The sequence below is a fragment of the Pan troglodytes genome, chromosome 8 (genome assembly GCF_028858775.2).
Source record: "Pan troglodytes isolate AG18354 chromosome 8, NHGRI_mPanTro3-v2.0_pri, whole genome shotgun sequence".
Classification (NCBI taxonomy): Eukaryota; Metazoa; Chordata; class Mammalia; order Primates; family Hominidae; genus Pan; species Pan troglodytes.
In genome coordinates this window covers 16056059-16072357 of record NC_072406.2, presented here as the reverse complement: position 1 = coordinate 16072357, position 16299 = coordinate 16056059, and the positions used below count along the sequence as shown (strand labels likewise).

The 16299-nt window shown below is 49.8% G+C and overlaps 1 long non-coding RNA gene across 1 annotated transcript in view; it reads left to right on the top strand.

The window, feature by feature from the left end:
* The window catches only part of LOC107976893 (uncharacterized), a 31513-nt gene extending 15562 nt beyond the window's left edge, over positions 1-15951 (top strand). The window contains exon 3 of the long non-coding RNA XR_001721185.3: positions 15633-15951. This is a non-coding gene — a long non-coding RNA (uncharacterized LOC107976893). The remainder of the gene's footprint in view (positions 1-15632) is intronic.
* The last annotated feature ends 348 nt before the right edge of the window (positions 15952-16299 follow it).

Genomic DNA, 16299 nt, shown 5'->3' with positions numbered 1-16299 from the left:
CCGGCCCCCATGTCCACCCTATCTGATGTTGACAATCCCGCAGTTTCACTGCCACCATCATTGGCAAATCTTTGCCTTGTTTGCGTGAAGTTTGGAAATTAGTCCTTACTTTACTTCAGAAAAACCACATCAGTGCATGGAGATGGCTCGTCTTGCACTGAGGCTCTCATGAGCCTTACTGCCTGCGAATACTCTGACTCCAGAAGCGGTTCTCCATCCGTAATGGAAAGTCAACATAGAGGCCAGGGGAGGCGAGGCAGGGCTGGAGCCATGGACCTCACCTTTGAGGACCAAGAATGTCTTTCAGTGAGGAGAGGGGCCCACTCCCACAGCCTGCCTGCCAAATCGCAGAACTCTGTAGGACACAGGTGTGAACATGAGAGTACTTTTCTAAACTCTTGACTGCTGTGCTCCCCCTTTTGATCAAGGGTCAAAAGAAAAACAATTTGCTATGTTTTGCATCTTCTATGACTGGGCAAAGTACATGGAGGTTGACACGAACAGTGTCGCGTTTAGGTCCCTGAGAACTGAGACCAGAACAAACAAAGGCTTTTAGCTTTCGTGAGAGCCCTATCCAGTGTTCATTTTAATAACAGCGATCTCAGAAGTAAACTGTCACTTTATAAAAGCGATTGTCCATCATTTGGTTACCTGGGGCTCATCCAGACCCAAAGGCGTTGGGACGGCCAAAGCCAGAAGCACCCCCCGGTCCTGTGTGGTCACCATGGCTGGGGCCAAAAAAAAAAGGTCATCAGCTTCTATTTCTCATCTAGGCATCGGTCTTCTGCATTTTATTTATTGAATTTACTAGACATCCAAATGAACAATAAAACTCTCTTTTACATTTGAAAGGTCAAATCAAGATTAAGTGAGTTAGAGGAGCATTAAAGAATATCCCTGCAACTGCTCACGAAGTACTGGTGTTGTTTAGGGTTTGTTCTCTGTGCATGGAGACTCAGCTGGTCATGCAGGAAACTTTGTATATTCTTAAATCAATGCATTCATTAAAAATAATGAAGCTATTATCTATTTCCATCATGCTCTGATTGTACTTTACAGTATTACATTGCCACTCCTAATTTCTCTTGTCTTAGGGCTTTAATATGTGAGCCTCTCCTCTGAGGGTAAAACCTCCAGCAGAGGAGGGAGATGGCTTTGCTGTCTCTCACTCCCCCAGTGTATAGCACTGGGCTGTCCGCAGACCAGCTTCCAGGATATGTTCAGTGGGTTTATAAATGTCTTCAAAAGGAAGAGGTTGTATATTCCTAACTCCTTCACAAACTATTTGAATCTCTTCATCCGATATCACATAAATTTCTAGAACCTAAATAAAATGAATGCTCAAGGAAATAGTAGCTCTCAGTGCTTGCTTTCTGGGGAACATCAGCTTTTATGAATGAATGCACCTCGAAAACCAAAACTCCAGCACAGAAATGGCCTCTGCAAGCTCAAGACTGTTAGATGCCAGTCCACCGAGGTTGAAATATTGGCAAACATTAACGGCAATATTAATTTAGCAATAAGAATAGAAGAAAGCCAATCAGCCAGTTCACTATGCCAGGCCCTTCATTTCCACTCATTATGCTGAGGAGCTGTCAGAGCCCGGGACCAAGGGGCTGTGGATGTCCAGCCATCTTCTCCTCTTGCCCTTAGCGTTTCCTCATAACTCACTCCCAGGAAGCCAGCGCACATTTATTTACCAGGCTCCTTGGGACACCATATGCAGTCACTCCTGGACTCCTGTTCATGGCAACAAGAAGGGCCCCAGCAAATCAGAAAGCTGCTCACCCACGCTGCACGGGGCTTGCTGGTGTCCCAAGTTCCTCTCTTGAGGCTCCGCGGTTCTCATGTTGGGGCTGACCCTCTCACACTCGCCATCCCTGGGGCCAGGCCCCAGCTTCCTCCATTCAAGCATCAACTCCAGGTAGGCGAAGGACACCCGGCTCCCAGCAATCCTGGTGCTGCGATATTTAGTCCCTCACTTCTCCTTGGCCTTGATCATTGCCTTGGCCACCCTGTACGTTGGGTGACCCCATCTGTCTAACACAATCTCGCCAGTGCCTTCTGATTAGATCTCAGCTTCCTCACATGACTTGGGGCTCCAGGGTTTGGGAGGGACTGGGCTTTCCCTTGGTTTTCACATTACACAGTGACTGATGAGAAATTCCCTGCTCCAATCTAAGAATCCCAGTCCCAATGCCCATGGGAGGAGGGAGGAGCATAGCCCCATCACTCAGTGGGCTACTACTAGTGAGTAAGGCATTTAGTCATAGACAGTGCCTTTAAAGACTGAATGTTAGGGTTTGAAGGAGCCAGTCAACCCATGGGAACACCTGTCCCCTGAAACAAGGAGGGGAACACGTTTGTAAACAGGTTTTCAGCACCCATTCCAGTTGAACATGGGAACACCTGGTATATCCGAGGCTGGCTCTATAACACCTGGTACATCTGAGGCTGGCTCTGTAGCACCGAACACTACCAAACTAAAAGTCCATCTTCTTCAAAGGAGCAGGGATAAGAATTAGGTCAGCTCGTGCAAAAGCTTTGCAAAGCTCAGTGATTGCGAATGACCATGTTCTGAGCATCAGCACACAAGACAAAAAGGTTTAGAAGACATTCTGGTGTCTCTACGTCCTTAGAGACCAGCACTCCATCGGGATTCTTTTGGGGGAAGATTTTATCATGGAAGTTGGGGAGCACATTATTGACTTGACAGCAGATTAAGACTATTAAGAAAATGTGCTAAAATAAACAAATTTGTGCCCTGCAGTAATGGTGAAATTGCTGGTAATCACTAAGTAAAAACCACTGAAGAACAGGACAGAAGCCAATGACCACCTCACCTCCACCGAGTGCCCTGTGGGTAATGACCTACCCAAAACCAAGAGAGGGAACAGCTTTGATTGATGGACACAAAAGGAAGTCACAACAAATATGTGTGAATATAAAACCTAGAAAGATCTTTCTTTCTTAGACAAAGAAAGATGATTAACCCGGGAGCCCTGTCCTGTGTGTTATTTGAAGAGGCTTTTGTTAAATCCCCAAGGCAGCTTTGTGGACTCCTCAGCACACCACACTTAGGAGATAGGAGAGCGGGGTGGTGAGGAGCTGTGTGATCTCCTGGGAATCCCTCCTTCTTGGGCTGGGATCCCCTCATTCGCCAAAGGGGGATGCCACAACCTTACAACCTGAGAGGGGCTTCAGGGCACCCTCTGGCTTTTACCTGTGAGAAAGGATATTGTACGTTTTCAAAGGCCAGAACTTCTCCTACTCCAAAAGCTCTCTCGCATGAAAAAGTGTGAAAATTTACACAACCAACAACAAGGGATAGCACATTTAATCCACACAAGGTGGGGTGTGGCCCGGGCCCAAAGTGCCATTCAGCATCAGATCTGGAGCATGTTTCGGGACGGACCCATGGCTGGCACCCATCATGCCAGGGAAACGTAAGCCGCTGAAGCTAAAGTGTTGTGGGTCCAAGTATCAAGATGTTTGGCATTGTGAGAACAAAAACATTGATAATTGGGATGTACGTTTCCGTTTTCATTCAAAATATTATCAGTGGGCACAGGTGTACTCTATGACCTTAAGAAATTATCTAATTTCCTAACTTTCATTTTCATATATTTCCTTCTTAGCTTACTAACTTTAAAAGATGCCCATTCTCTCTGTGAATCACTGTAACCTGTAGGCAACTTAGGAATTTTTTCAGCTTCTCGAGACTCTGGGGCCACCATGGATAAAACCATTTGCACTTTTATTGATTCACATAATGGCATTGGGAGGGGAAACAGGGAATACCTGTGAAGTCACAGAATTATTTAACCTGTGCTCCTGGTATGACTGTATTAAACATAATAGTAATACGTATGTATTTTCAAAACCTTAAGATAATGCTCTCTGCTGTTTGCTATTTATTATTATTATTTTTTGAGACGGAGTCTCGCTGTGTCGCCAGGCTGGAGTACAGTGGTGCGATCTCACTGCAACCTCTGCCTCCCAGGTTCAAGTGATTCCCCCGCCTCAGCCTCCTGAGCAGCTGGGACTACAGGAGCGCCAGCACGCCCGGCTCATTTGTTTGCCATTTTAAAGCTTACCACATTCACTTATTTTTCACTGATGTTTATACTTAGCGATGAGGAAGAAAGCTCAGGTGACTTGGCTTCCTCAGGGGAAGGTCTTCACGGAAGGTTTCCAGAAGACACCTGTCGGTGAGATGCCAGCTGCTCAAGACCCTGCAGAAAGCCCTGTCCCAAAACCCCCTGGAGTGCCCAGTGCTGGTGGGAAGGTCACGGGGGCGTGTTTTCCCAGAGAGACAATAACTTGAGACTCACTGTTGAAGTCACCCGTACCCACCCCATTAGAATGCAGAACCCCCCCGCCCCCACCCCCTACCCCGGCAGCTCTTTCTGCTCAGGGTAAGGCTGAAACTGATGGGCAGACAGCCAGGAAGTGTTCTGAGCTTTGGGTTCAAAAATGAGATTCAGGGCATGCGATGGCGTCCAGGTGGCAAAGGACCCCTCCCACACGCCCGGGTCACTCCTAGCATCGTGCTGGCAGCACCGACCCACCAGCCCCTCCTCCTCCTCAATCTCCCCGCCTTGGCCTGCCTCTCTCCATCTCATACACAACACACAAACCACACATACACACCCCACACACACGCAGACACAGACACACCCCCACACACACAGACCCACACACTCACATGGCACACATGCACACACACAATTCATACACACCACACACATACACAGACACAGAGATGCACACATTTATACATACACACCCACACACACACCCTCACACATACACACCCCACACATCACACCCTCACACATACACACACACCACACACACAAACACATACATAGACACACGCACACACACCACACACACCACATATGCACACACACATTCACACAGACACACAATCACACACCACACAGACACACACACTTCACACACACACTCATACCACACATACCACACACAGTGTATATGCGCACACACACACACTGCTGCACACACCACACACATACCACATATGCACACACACACACTCATTCACAGAGACACATACACACAGACACACACACACCACACAGACACATACACACCATGCACAAACACACAACACATACATATACTACAAAGACACACACAGACACACCACACACACAGTACACATGCACATTACACACATAAACACACACCACACATAGAACACACAGTGACACATCACATACACTTACACAGACACACCACACATGTACACAGACACACATTCACACACACAGACACACACACTGCAGGTGTCCTTCACACTAAGCCTCCCTGTGTTCACTGAATGTCGGGTGGAAGGAATGCATCAAGCAGGGAGAGGGTCCCTTGACGAGGGTGGCTCTGGGTTGTGTCGCGCCCAACACCTGCAGGTCTCTCCCTTTCTTTCCTCTTCCAAGGTAACCAGCGTGTTGTTTTGTCTCTTTCCCCTACACGGCCAGACATGGCTTGCAGAGCAGGGGCTGTTCCATGAACCCCTGACTCTTCCTCACACTGATCTGTGTGTGTGCATCTGCACATGTGTGTGAATGTGTGTCGCATGTGTACACTGTTGTGTGTACACGGGCGCTTGTACGTGTGCCTGTGTGCGTGCATGCATGTGAGCCTGTGTACCAAGTCTCCCGTGCAGATGCCTGAGGTTAGTGGCTGAGTACGCGGAACTTGGAGCTCTTACAAGTACTTTGAATATGAAAAGACAAATTCGTGCAACAGAGGAGCATGAGTCCTTTGCAGCTCCCTAACCGTCCATTTCATGTCAATGCTGATGTTCGTGACTGTGCGGTGCATTGACAGCATGACAGAGTCGGTGCCTCCCCGCACTGTGGTCCCGCAAGCGCGATTTTATTCAGCGTGCACACATGTGGGCTGCCGGAGTCTTTAGAGTAAACAGGAGCTCACAGAGACCTGGCTGCTCCCAGAAGCACTCGAGACAGCCTCCCATGACATAATATCGTTACCGTGGCAACAGGGATATTCACTACCAGAATCACAACTATATTTTACCAATTTAGTGCTCTACTAAACACAAAATAATGCCTTCTTTAATGATGCTGGGCTGTGGTTCTTAGAAACACGGAGCCCCCTGGAGCGGGAGCCCAACTGCAGAATAAAAGTGCAGAAGGAAGGCCCCACTTGTGTGGAGAGGCGCTGCGGTCTCCCGGCATGAGAATCTGTCACAGTTATGTGTCATGGTTCTCCATAAGAACTTTTGCAGCAAATGGCACCCACACGCCTTGGTGGCAACTCTTCCAGCCTGGGATGAGATCGGCAGAGCCTGGGTCTGAGAACTGCAGCCAGCGACTCGCTGGGCTGTTCCATGTTCCAGGCAGCTCCGAATCATCTTTTTTTTCTTGAGACGGAGTTTCTCTCTTGTTATTCAGGCTGGAGTGCAGTGGTGCCATCTCAGCTCACCACAACCTCTGCCTCCCGGGTTCAAGCGATTCTCCTGCCTCAGCCTCCCAAGTAGCTGGGATTACAGGCATGCACCACCACGCCCGGCTAATTTTGTATTTTTAGTAGAGACGGGTTTCTCCATGTTGGTCAGGCTGGTCTCGAACTCTCGACCTCAGGTGATCCACCTGCCTTGGCCTCCCAAAGTACTGGGATTACAGGCGTGAACCACCGCGCCAGACCCGAATCATGGTTTCTGCACATGGAGAAAACCACGTGGAGAAAACCGGCAGGAGAAGAGCATGGGGCAGGGTCTGTAGGAAATGCTCAGAGAGCTTCCTGGAGGCAGGGCTGGGGAAGGCACAGGGGAGCCCGGCTTCCGCTGATGGTACTCCCTGGATGGAGGCAGGGCTGGGGAAGGCACAGGGGAGCCCGGCCTCCGCTGATGGTACTCCCTGGATGGAGGCAGGGCTGGGGAAGGCACAGGGGAGCCCGGCCTCCGCTGATGGTACTCCCTGGATGGAGGCAGGGCTGGGGAAGGCACAGGGGAGCCCGGCCTCCGCTGATGGTACTCCCTGGATGGAGGCAGGGCTGGGGAAGGCACAGGGGAGCCCGGCCTCCGCTGATGGTACTCCCTGTATGGAGGCAGGGCTGGGGAAGGCACAGGGGAGCCCGGCCTCCGCTGATGGTACTCCCTGGATGGAGGCAGGGCTGGGGAAGGCACAGGGGAGCCCGGCCTCCGCTGATGGTACTCCCTGGATGGAGGCAGGGCTGGGGAAGGCACAGGGGAGCCCGGCCTCCGCTGATGGTACTCCCTGGATGGAGGCAGGGCTGGGGAAGGCACAGGGGAGCCCGGCCTCCGCTGATGGTACTCCCTGGATGGAGGCAGGGCTGGGGAAGGCACAGGGGAGCCCGGCCTCCGCTGATGGTACTCCCTGGATGGAGGCAGGGCTGGGGAAGGCACAGGGGAGCCCGGCTTCTGCGGACGTTTCCTCCCAGGATGAGGGAGGCAGGGCTGCTGGAAGACGCACCTTTCCTCTCACTGCACTGCCATTTGTCCCAACTCATTTCCATTCTATGTTGATTGGTTCAGAAAACATCCTATTTGGCAAATCCTAAATAGTCTCACTTTCTGTCATGGTCGTGGAATCTCTCCATCTCGACAATGGAACTGAATCGTAAAGCGACTCTAGCTCTGAATTCCTACCTCTTGCCTTTTGGTTTTTTCCTAGAAAAAGGAAATGGAAATCCTTCCTGTTCTTCTCCGCGTCCCTTCATAGAAGGCTGCCTGAGAGGTCAGCACAGGAGTCCTCTAAGTGCCCTGCAGAGAACACAGGTCTCGGAGCCGGACAAACCTAAATTTTGAAACCCACTTTGAGTTTGAACTTGGCTGTGGGAAAGTTACACAATCGCTCTAAGCCTCTGTTTTCTCATCAGTAAAACAGAGAGGGGTTGCTTGTGTGAGAAGTGGCCGCTGCCAATCATCTGCCCGTCCTTCACTCTCCCAGGGGCCATGGGTCTGTATTGCACACGTGTGGGATCTTCCTCTGGACCCTTCGGACATGGTCCACACGCTGCCCTCAGGATCTGCTGGGGTCTGCACGGGGGGTGAGATGTGAACCCCGACCACGTGCACCACAGAGAGGAAACTGGGGGGATGGAGGTGGGGACAAGGCCAGGTCACCTTCAGGCGCCGCCCGCCAGCAAGGCGGTTTGCACCCGGCTGAATGAGCTTTAAAAAAGACAGTTTTTTCTGTAGTTTAGAATCATGGTTTCACTAAATGGCGAAATAATTTTATGCCACTTCCCCTACTAATTACCATCTCATTATTATTAGAAAGGATGGTTTCCTTGAAGTCTAGAAAATTTTGTTCCAGTCCATTTCAACGGTGCAGGAGAAACGTGGCTTCCATTCCGAGGAAGACGGCGACACCTAGTGACCGTTCCCTCGCGGTGCGACGGCCTCACACCTGTGCGGCGGGTCCCCCGGGGTGTAGGGTGCTGCGGCCTTGCGGTCTTCTCCTGCGCTGCAAGGCAGTGCATGGTGGCAGATTAACACCTGGATGAACACGGGCAGGTCAGGAGACAAATAAAACCCAGAGGTCTTTGAAACTTCAAAATCCCGTAGGGTGTGTGACCCCAGTGAGCCCCACGCTACATCCAGCGAGAACCAAGAAGTGATGGTGTAGACATTCTTGGGTCCCCCAGACAGAACACACTGGGAGTTACTGCCTCTTTCTCATCCCGAGTCCTCCTGACTTTCCCCAGCACCCATCGTGGCTGCAGTGGGGCTGTGGCCAGGACACAGGTAAATGTAATTTCCCTCCCCTTCCATCCTCGCTTTCACATCGGTGTGATTGACTGACGGCCTGCAGACTCTCTCCACGTGCGGGTGCCCTGCAGCCTGACACACAAATGCGTTCATCCTTCCCCTTTATCCTGACCCCGAACTAATGAGGCAGCTTCCTGAGACAAAAAGGATGCTTCTCCTCGTCCCCCCTCGCGCTCTGAAGTGGGAAAAGATGTGTTCCATCTGTTCTGGAATTTTCACTGTAAAGAAGAGAATGAATTTTAACTGTGTTTTCGACATATCCCTAAACAAGAAGTGGTTTATAGAGTGAAACCATTTTCCCTTCATCTAAAATTAAAAAAAAAAAAAGAGAGAGAGAAGTGCAAGACTGAAGATGTGTGTTGAGCAGGGTGAGGAAGCGTGGGGGACTCGGCGCTGGAGGGGCCCCGGGTGTGTTTAGGGTTTGTGGTCAGCGGCCCTGGGCACCAGGTCCAGTCTGAAGCACCCGGGGGGATGGACGATGTTTGTGTAAGAGAGGGACAAAGGGACAGCAGGGTGGCCAAGCAGAGACGCGATTCCCTCTGTGCCCTTCCTGGACCAGCTTTGTATTCTAACAGCAACGTCTCTGCTCTTGGGAAGAGCTCCTCGGTGATTACCTGCCCGCCCCTTGTCTCCTCTTATTCCCGCAGCCTCAGGGCAGGGCCGCCCAGCTCCAGCTCGGACACACACCTGCTCCAGCTGCTGTGCTTGTCACAGGCCCAGAGCGCCACGTGTCCTCTGCGGTCTGTGTGGTCGGCGCCGTGCGTGGGACCGCTGTGAGTGACCCTCCTCTTGTGTCACAGAGCCACTGTACCTGTGTGCACCTGTGCTCTGAGACCTGGATACCCCTGGAAGGACAGACACCGAGGACCCGAGTGCACTGGAGTCCCGCTCCCGCAGATCCTGCTGCTGGGAGAACTGTCAGCCAGGAATGGGACTGCGATGGGGAATTCCTTCTGTCAACACACTTTCTAATCTAAGCTCGAGACTCCACTTCCACACTAGCGCAGGCTTTTTCCCCCACATCTCCTTCTCTGCAGCCGGGGCTCCTGCCGGGTCTGCGGAGCCCAGAGCCATGCTCTCTGCCGACTCCATCTCCAGATGCCTGCCCCGGCACCCACGCTGCTGCCAGGACACCAGTGAACCCAGGCAGGGTGAGCAGGTTGCAGCAGGGTACCGGGAGGAATGCCTGGCTGGCCTGTGTCTTGAAATCAGTCTCATTGAACAATCCGGGAAAGAGATGACCTTCTAGCCTATTCTAAGGCTATCGATGTGAATTGGATTCTTCCATTTCCCCTGAATTCTCTGATTAAAATGATAATTATGCAATAGCTGTTTTCCATTTTAAAAGCTGAGTATGACTTCCCTACTTGGTGGAAGGCTGTCTGCCCAGAAAATGTTGCTATTTAATGCTTTCTGAAAAAGCGTTATCTGTATTGTATGCATAGAATCCACTTGTTGCCACAATGCCCCCTTCTAAAAATTATCGCTCGGGCAGAGACGCAGCTGGCTGGATCTGGTTCTGCCCCCACCTGGTCCCTGGGTCCCCTCTGAGGCCTGAGTCACCTGCTCTGCGCTGACTTCTGCCTCCTCTGGATGGAGGCCATAGCCATCATTGCACAGAAGTGCACCTGCGTGCAGTGGAGTGACTAACGCCTGGCTAAAATGTCCAGAAGGCGGGGGCCAGTGGCCTGGGCAGACCCGCACTGGCTGGCCGCACCTGCCTGGTTTGTCATCACTGGTTTGTGAATAGGCTGGAAATGCAGAGAAAATCCAGACACTACACCAACAGGAAAACGAAGTCTCCTCAGCCTCCCATCACACAGCCACCCTCAAGTGCCAGGACGGGCTTGAGGTGTTTCTCCTGCTGCTTTAAAACAGATATAGATGTCAGGCCGTTCCATTCGCAGCCATAGCTCACTCCTGGGTCTGGCTGTGGAAAACCTGTTTCACTGTGGAGAAATGGGGCAAAATACAAGTTATACATAGTCATTTTCAAGTACACATTATATATATTCTGAAACATCAATAGGATTTCCACCCAGTTCAGGACACTTACCTTAAATGTACTTCAGCCTGCAGCCTGGGTAGTGTCATTTTGTGAAAAGGATGATATGCTATAAATAACTGTCCGTCAGACCTAGAAGTGGGATGGCTCATGAATAATGCATGAGCTGTGCACAGCAGCGCTGCCCTTTGAATCAGAGAACATGTTTTTCCCGATCTCCAGAGGGAGAAAGCCCTCTTTCAGCCCCCTTTTAAATTCTTCACTTGGAATGAACCTGCCTCCTTCTTGGAAAATCCAACCCCAAATCAACACTCAAGTCCTTGTGTTTTCTTCTCCCCACTTTGAAGAAAGGGTGGCTGTGGGTTTGAGGGTCTGAGTCTCTCCTCTTTGCCAAGGCTGCACAGCTGTAGCCCCCAGTCCATCCACCTCCAGGCGCCCGAATCCATGCCAACAATTGAAGGACACGCGAGTGACCCTGCTACCGCAGGAGTGTGTTGCAGCCAGGGCTGACGGGGAGCAAACGCAATAACCCTATCTCTGCCGGACTTGCACCTGCTGCCCTCCAGCTTGGTCAGGCGACTCCCACGCAGGAGCCGGGTGACAGGCCTGGAGGGTGGCCTTGCTGGGCCCAGAACCAGCACACCCTTGAGGCAGAGCAGCAGGTCAACCTGCCATTGCCAAAGGCCTGTTGCTCTCCTGCTCCGCCAGCCAAGGCCTGGAAGAGAAGGAAGGAAGAAACAGGGCCTGAGTGCCCTGGCTGGGATAATACCAGGACCAAGGAAGGGGACGGAGAACGGCCTCTGCCTCTAGAAGGGAAAGTGATGGGGTCAGGAAGGAGGAGATGGTCCCAGAGCCAGATTGGAACCCGCCAATGCCAGGGACCAGCAAATAATTGTTGAACAAATGAATGAATGAGTTGATTGTTCTAAAACTTTTGATAGTCTTGGAATGGGGACAGTCCAAAGCTATAGGGTCTCATGGGATCATTCATTCTTTCATCACACGGCTGTGGAGGACGAGGCTCTGTGCCTCTCATCTAGTGGTGGATTTAGAGGAGTTATGAGTCACAAATGGGGCATCTGTTTACGATCTTCTATGGCCCATTAAAGGATTCCCATTCACCACTTAAGCCGCAGGACAGGGGTATCGCGTTCCTTTTCATTCTCCGATCACTCACTCACCCGCTGAGAACTGTGCTGAGCCCACCCCGTGCCCACAGGACATGGGGCCCACAGTGAAGGGACGGGGAAGTGAAGTCAGGGAAAGAGGAAAAAGACGGATCCATTAGACACAAGACGTGGCGCGGGATTGTTTAGGAAACTGCCATCTTCCTGAAAATATATATTGTCTTTTGATGACTCCCTTCTTAGGGACAAGTCAAATTAACTGAAGAAACTTCTTTTCCCCTTCCCCAAATTTTTGTTGCTACCGTGCAGATATGGATTTAGATGATAAATATCATATATAAAGAGGCCACGAGACTTCTGCTCACTTCCTATCTGCCGTGTCCCTGGCCCTGTGCAAATAAAACCTCTGGCGTCTGCATCTACCTCAGAGCCTGCTGCTGCCACCATTGAGAGATGGAGAAGCAGGAGAGTGTCTGGGGAGGCAGGCGAACCCCAAAGACAACCCACAGACTCTATTCAAACAGGAGCTCGAGTGTGGGGAGGCCAGCAAGCCGCCTCCCTGGCCACAAAATCTCAGTCATGAAGGTAAAGGCCAACTACATTTTAATGCAATATGTTTTTAAAAACCAAAGTTAGTACAAAAACCCATGACAGACAAAATATCACAATTTTAAAGACAGAATTGCTGATACTGGATTTTTTTTTTATCCTATGTCTCCAATATGGCTCAGCACGGCACCGGGCCATTGTGTCTAATTTCGATATTAACTTGGCGTGATTTTTTTTCTTTTTTTCTTTCTTTTTTTTTTTTTTTTCACTCTGTCGCCCAGGCTGGAGTGCAATGGCGTGGTCTCGGCTCACTGCAACCCCCACCTCCCAGGTTCACGACATTCTCCTGTCTCAGCCTCCCAAGTAGCTGGGACTACAGGTGCCTGCCACCACGTCCGGCTAATTTTTTTGTATTTTTAATAGAGATGGGGTTTCACTGTGTTAGCCAGGATGGTCTCGAACTCCTGACCTTGTGATCCACCTGCCTCGGCCTCCCAAAGTGCTGGGATTACGGGCGTGAGCCACCGTGCCCGACCAACTTGGCGTGATTTTCTTTGCATTCACATGGATGTTTTAGGAGAGCCACGGCACCCTCTGCCCCTCACTGTCCTCATCATCCACCAGTTCTCCACTCGATGCCAGGTCCCCAGCTGGCATGCATGACCCCACTGCAACATGCTCAGTGGCCCCTGAACCTCCTCTAGGAGATGCCCACACTGGGTTGTAACTCCCTATGCAACATCGGCTTCCACCACTCGACGGTCGGCACAGAACCTGGTCCTCAACCACCCCTGAATACATAAACGATCCTATGAATCAATCCATCCATGAATCAATCCCCCAAGCGTGATCATCCAGACGGGATGCAAAAGATCCCGGTCCTGTTCTCCTTTCCCTTCCGCTTAATACCTTCGGCTTCCTCATTTTCATACTCCAGCCTCCTGCCTCCTGACCCACACACACCCCATCCCTAAGCCAGCAAAGCCGACGGGTCCAGGGGTGACCTGCCGGTGAAGAGTGACAGAGCAGAGGCACCTCCTAGGGACTGGGGCTCAGACGACCTGGCTCTGGGTAAGACATTACTCTAAACACGTTTCATGGTTTGTGTTTCCGCTTATATAAAATAGTCATCGGTAGGATTGCCAAGGGCCCAGTTACATTGAATTTTAGATAAATAATAAATAATATTTTAGTATAAGTATATCCCAAATATTTCATGGGATATACTTATAGCACAAAAAATATCATGTGTGATTTATCTGAGATTCACATTTAACTGGGTAACCTGTATTTTTATTTGCTAAGTCTGGCAGCTCCATCACTGATGTGCCATTTTAAAACTTCAGACATCACTTTGGCAACAGCATGGTGACCTCATCTCAACCCCCAGCTGTGCCTTCGAGTCTTATTCAAAACGGCATCTTTTTAAACTCCTGGAAGGACCAAGTCTCACGATTTTTTAATACGTGATATTTGTCATCTAAATCCATATTTGTGCAGTAGCCACAAAAATTGGAGGAAGATCACAGCTGTAATCCCAGCACTTTGGGAGGCCAAGGCAGGTAGATCACAAGGTCAGGAGTTTGAGACCACCCTGGCCAACATGATGAAACCCAGTCTCTACTAAAAATACAGAAATTAGCCAGGCGTGGTGGCAGGTGCCTGTAATCCCAGCTACTCGGGGGGCTGAGGCAGGAGAATCGCTTGAACCAGGGAGTTGGTGGTTGCAGTGAGCCGAGATCGCACCACTGTGCTCCAGCCTGGGGACAGAGCAAGACTCCATCTCAAAAAAAAAAAAAAAAAAAAATGGAGGCAGAAGAAAAGAGGTTCCTTCAGTTCACTCGGCTTGTCTCCAATAAATGTGTCATTAAAAACAACATAAGTTTTCAGGAAGACTGGGATTTCCTAAACAATTCTATGCCACGTCCCATGTCTTACGGATCCGTCTTTTTCCTCTTCCCCTGACTTTACTTCCCCCATCCCTTAACTGTGGCCCTGACCTCCTATGGGGCACCGGATGTAATCACTGCATTTCTCAGTGGGTGAGTGAGTAATCAGAGAATGAAAAGGAAGGTGATACCCCTGCCCTATGGCTAAAGTCATAAATAGGAATCCCTTAATGAGCCACATAAGATCATACAGAGATGTCCCATCAACAAAAGTCCTAGAATGATAATAATAATAAAGTCTTGAAAGATGTATTTTGGGGTAGGATATTAAACACAGAAGGAAATTAACCTGACACCAGGCATGTCAGCCTCGGTTCCCAGACCCTCGAGCACACACATCAGGAGACCCAGGTACAGGCTCATCTGTCTGAGTGACTTTCCAGCCCTGTGCTTGGCCCCTTGTCTGGTTCTGTCCATTGTCTGCCTTCTCTTCCTAAGCCATCCCTGCACGTCCTAGACAGACACAATGACGGAGCCAAGGACTCTGTGAACGAGGACAGGACATGTTAGCAAAGTCCTCAGCTGCCTGACACTGTGGTGAGCCCATGGGAGGAAAACCATTGGGCCCCAACCCTAAGGGCCAGTCGTCACTGGGCCACAGAAAGGCACACAGACAGCCATCAGTGGGGCTCCAGGTGCCTGATGAGGAAAGACAGCAACATCTCATGCTTAGGGCATTCCCAGCTCAATGAAATAAAGGCAATATTTTATTTAGCAAAAATTGTCACTATTTGTTGGAATGAGAGTCCCTCCTCAAGGCTCACAAACTGTCTCCAGGAGGATTTGTGCCATGGACTACAGCAGGGAGATTGTTTTATCATTATGATTATGAAGTCCTACCCGGCAAAGTCTGAAAATTGTGGTAGAGAAAGCATAAACCTTCTGTGTCTGTGAAGGAAAATTGTTATTGCTACTGAATATATGAATTGCAAAATGCCATAATACAAAGATTTTTTAATGCATTTCTGTCATATAGAGGGAGAGTAGAAGCTGCTTGAGTTTATTTAAATATTGTTGACAGAAAACTGCTGTCTTTAGGAGCCTAGCCATGGATTAAGATTCATATATATACACATATATACATGCAAATTAAAATGTTGAAAAAGAGACACTTATCAACATAACCTTTAGAAAACCAAGAGAATCTTGTAGCCTGAGAGCATATTCACAGGAGAAAAGGGAAATTCATGAACACCTCATTTTACTTCCTCCCGTAGGAGCTGGGAGATGGGAACGTCACTAGACCACGAGCCGGAATTGCTGCAGAAGGATTCCCACACTCTGGGCCTCCGTGGGCACCACGAGTACTGGATGTGCGACCCCAGCTCTCTGGGTCTCAGTTTCGTCTCCTGCAGAGCATCTGAGCTAGACCGTCTCTAAAATTTCATCAAGCTCCTGTGTTCCATTCTATTCTGAGATGCCCAATTCTTATGCCTGCTAAAAACCACAGTGAGAAATAATAACCTATGTCCAAATTTTTGTTTCCTAGGAGAAATATCAACATGCGTCTGCCAAATAAAATATTGTATTAAATGAGTTATTTCAAAAAGTATTCTTTGACCACCTCAACATGTGTTAAAAGGAATGCCACATGTTAAAAGGAATGCCTCATGTTACACGGAGTCCTTGTAGGGTAAGAAAGAGAGGTCATCTGTGAGACAATGACTGCTTTTGAAACTCTCCACATAACCATGGCCAGCACTGACCCCTGTTGGAGTAAGATACAGGGAAGAGGCAGCCAGGCAAGCTGGAAGAATGGAAAAAGAAAAAGAGAGTCTAAGAGACAGGAAATTTGATACCAAATCCAGCAGCCCTGCATCCTCTATACCAAACCCAGGAGCCCTGAATCCCTCTACACCAAACCCAGGAGCCCTGAATCCCTCT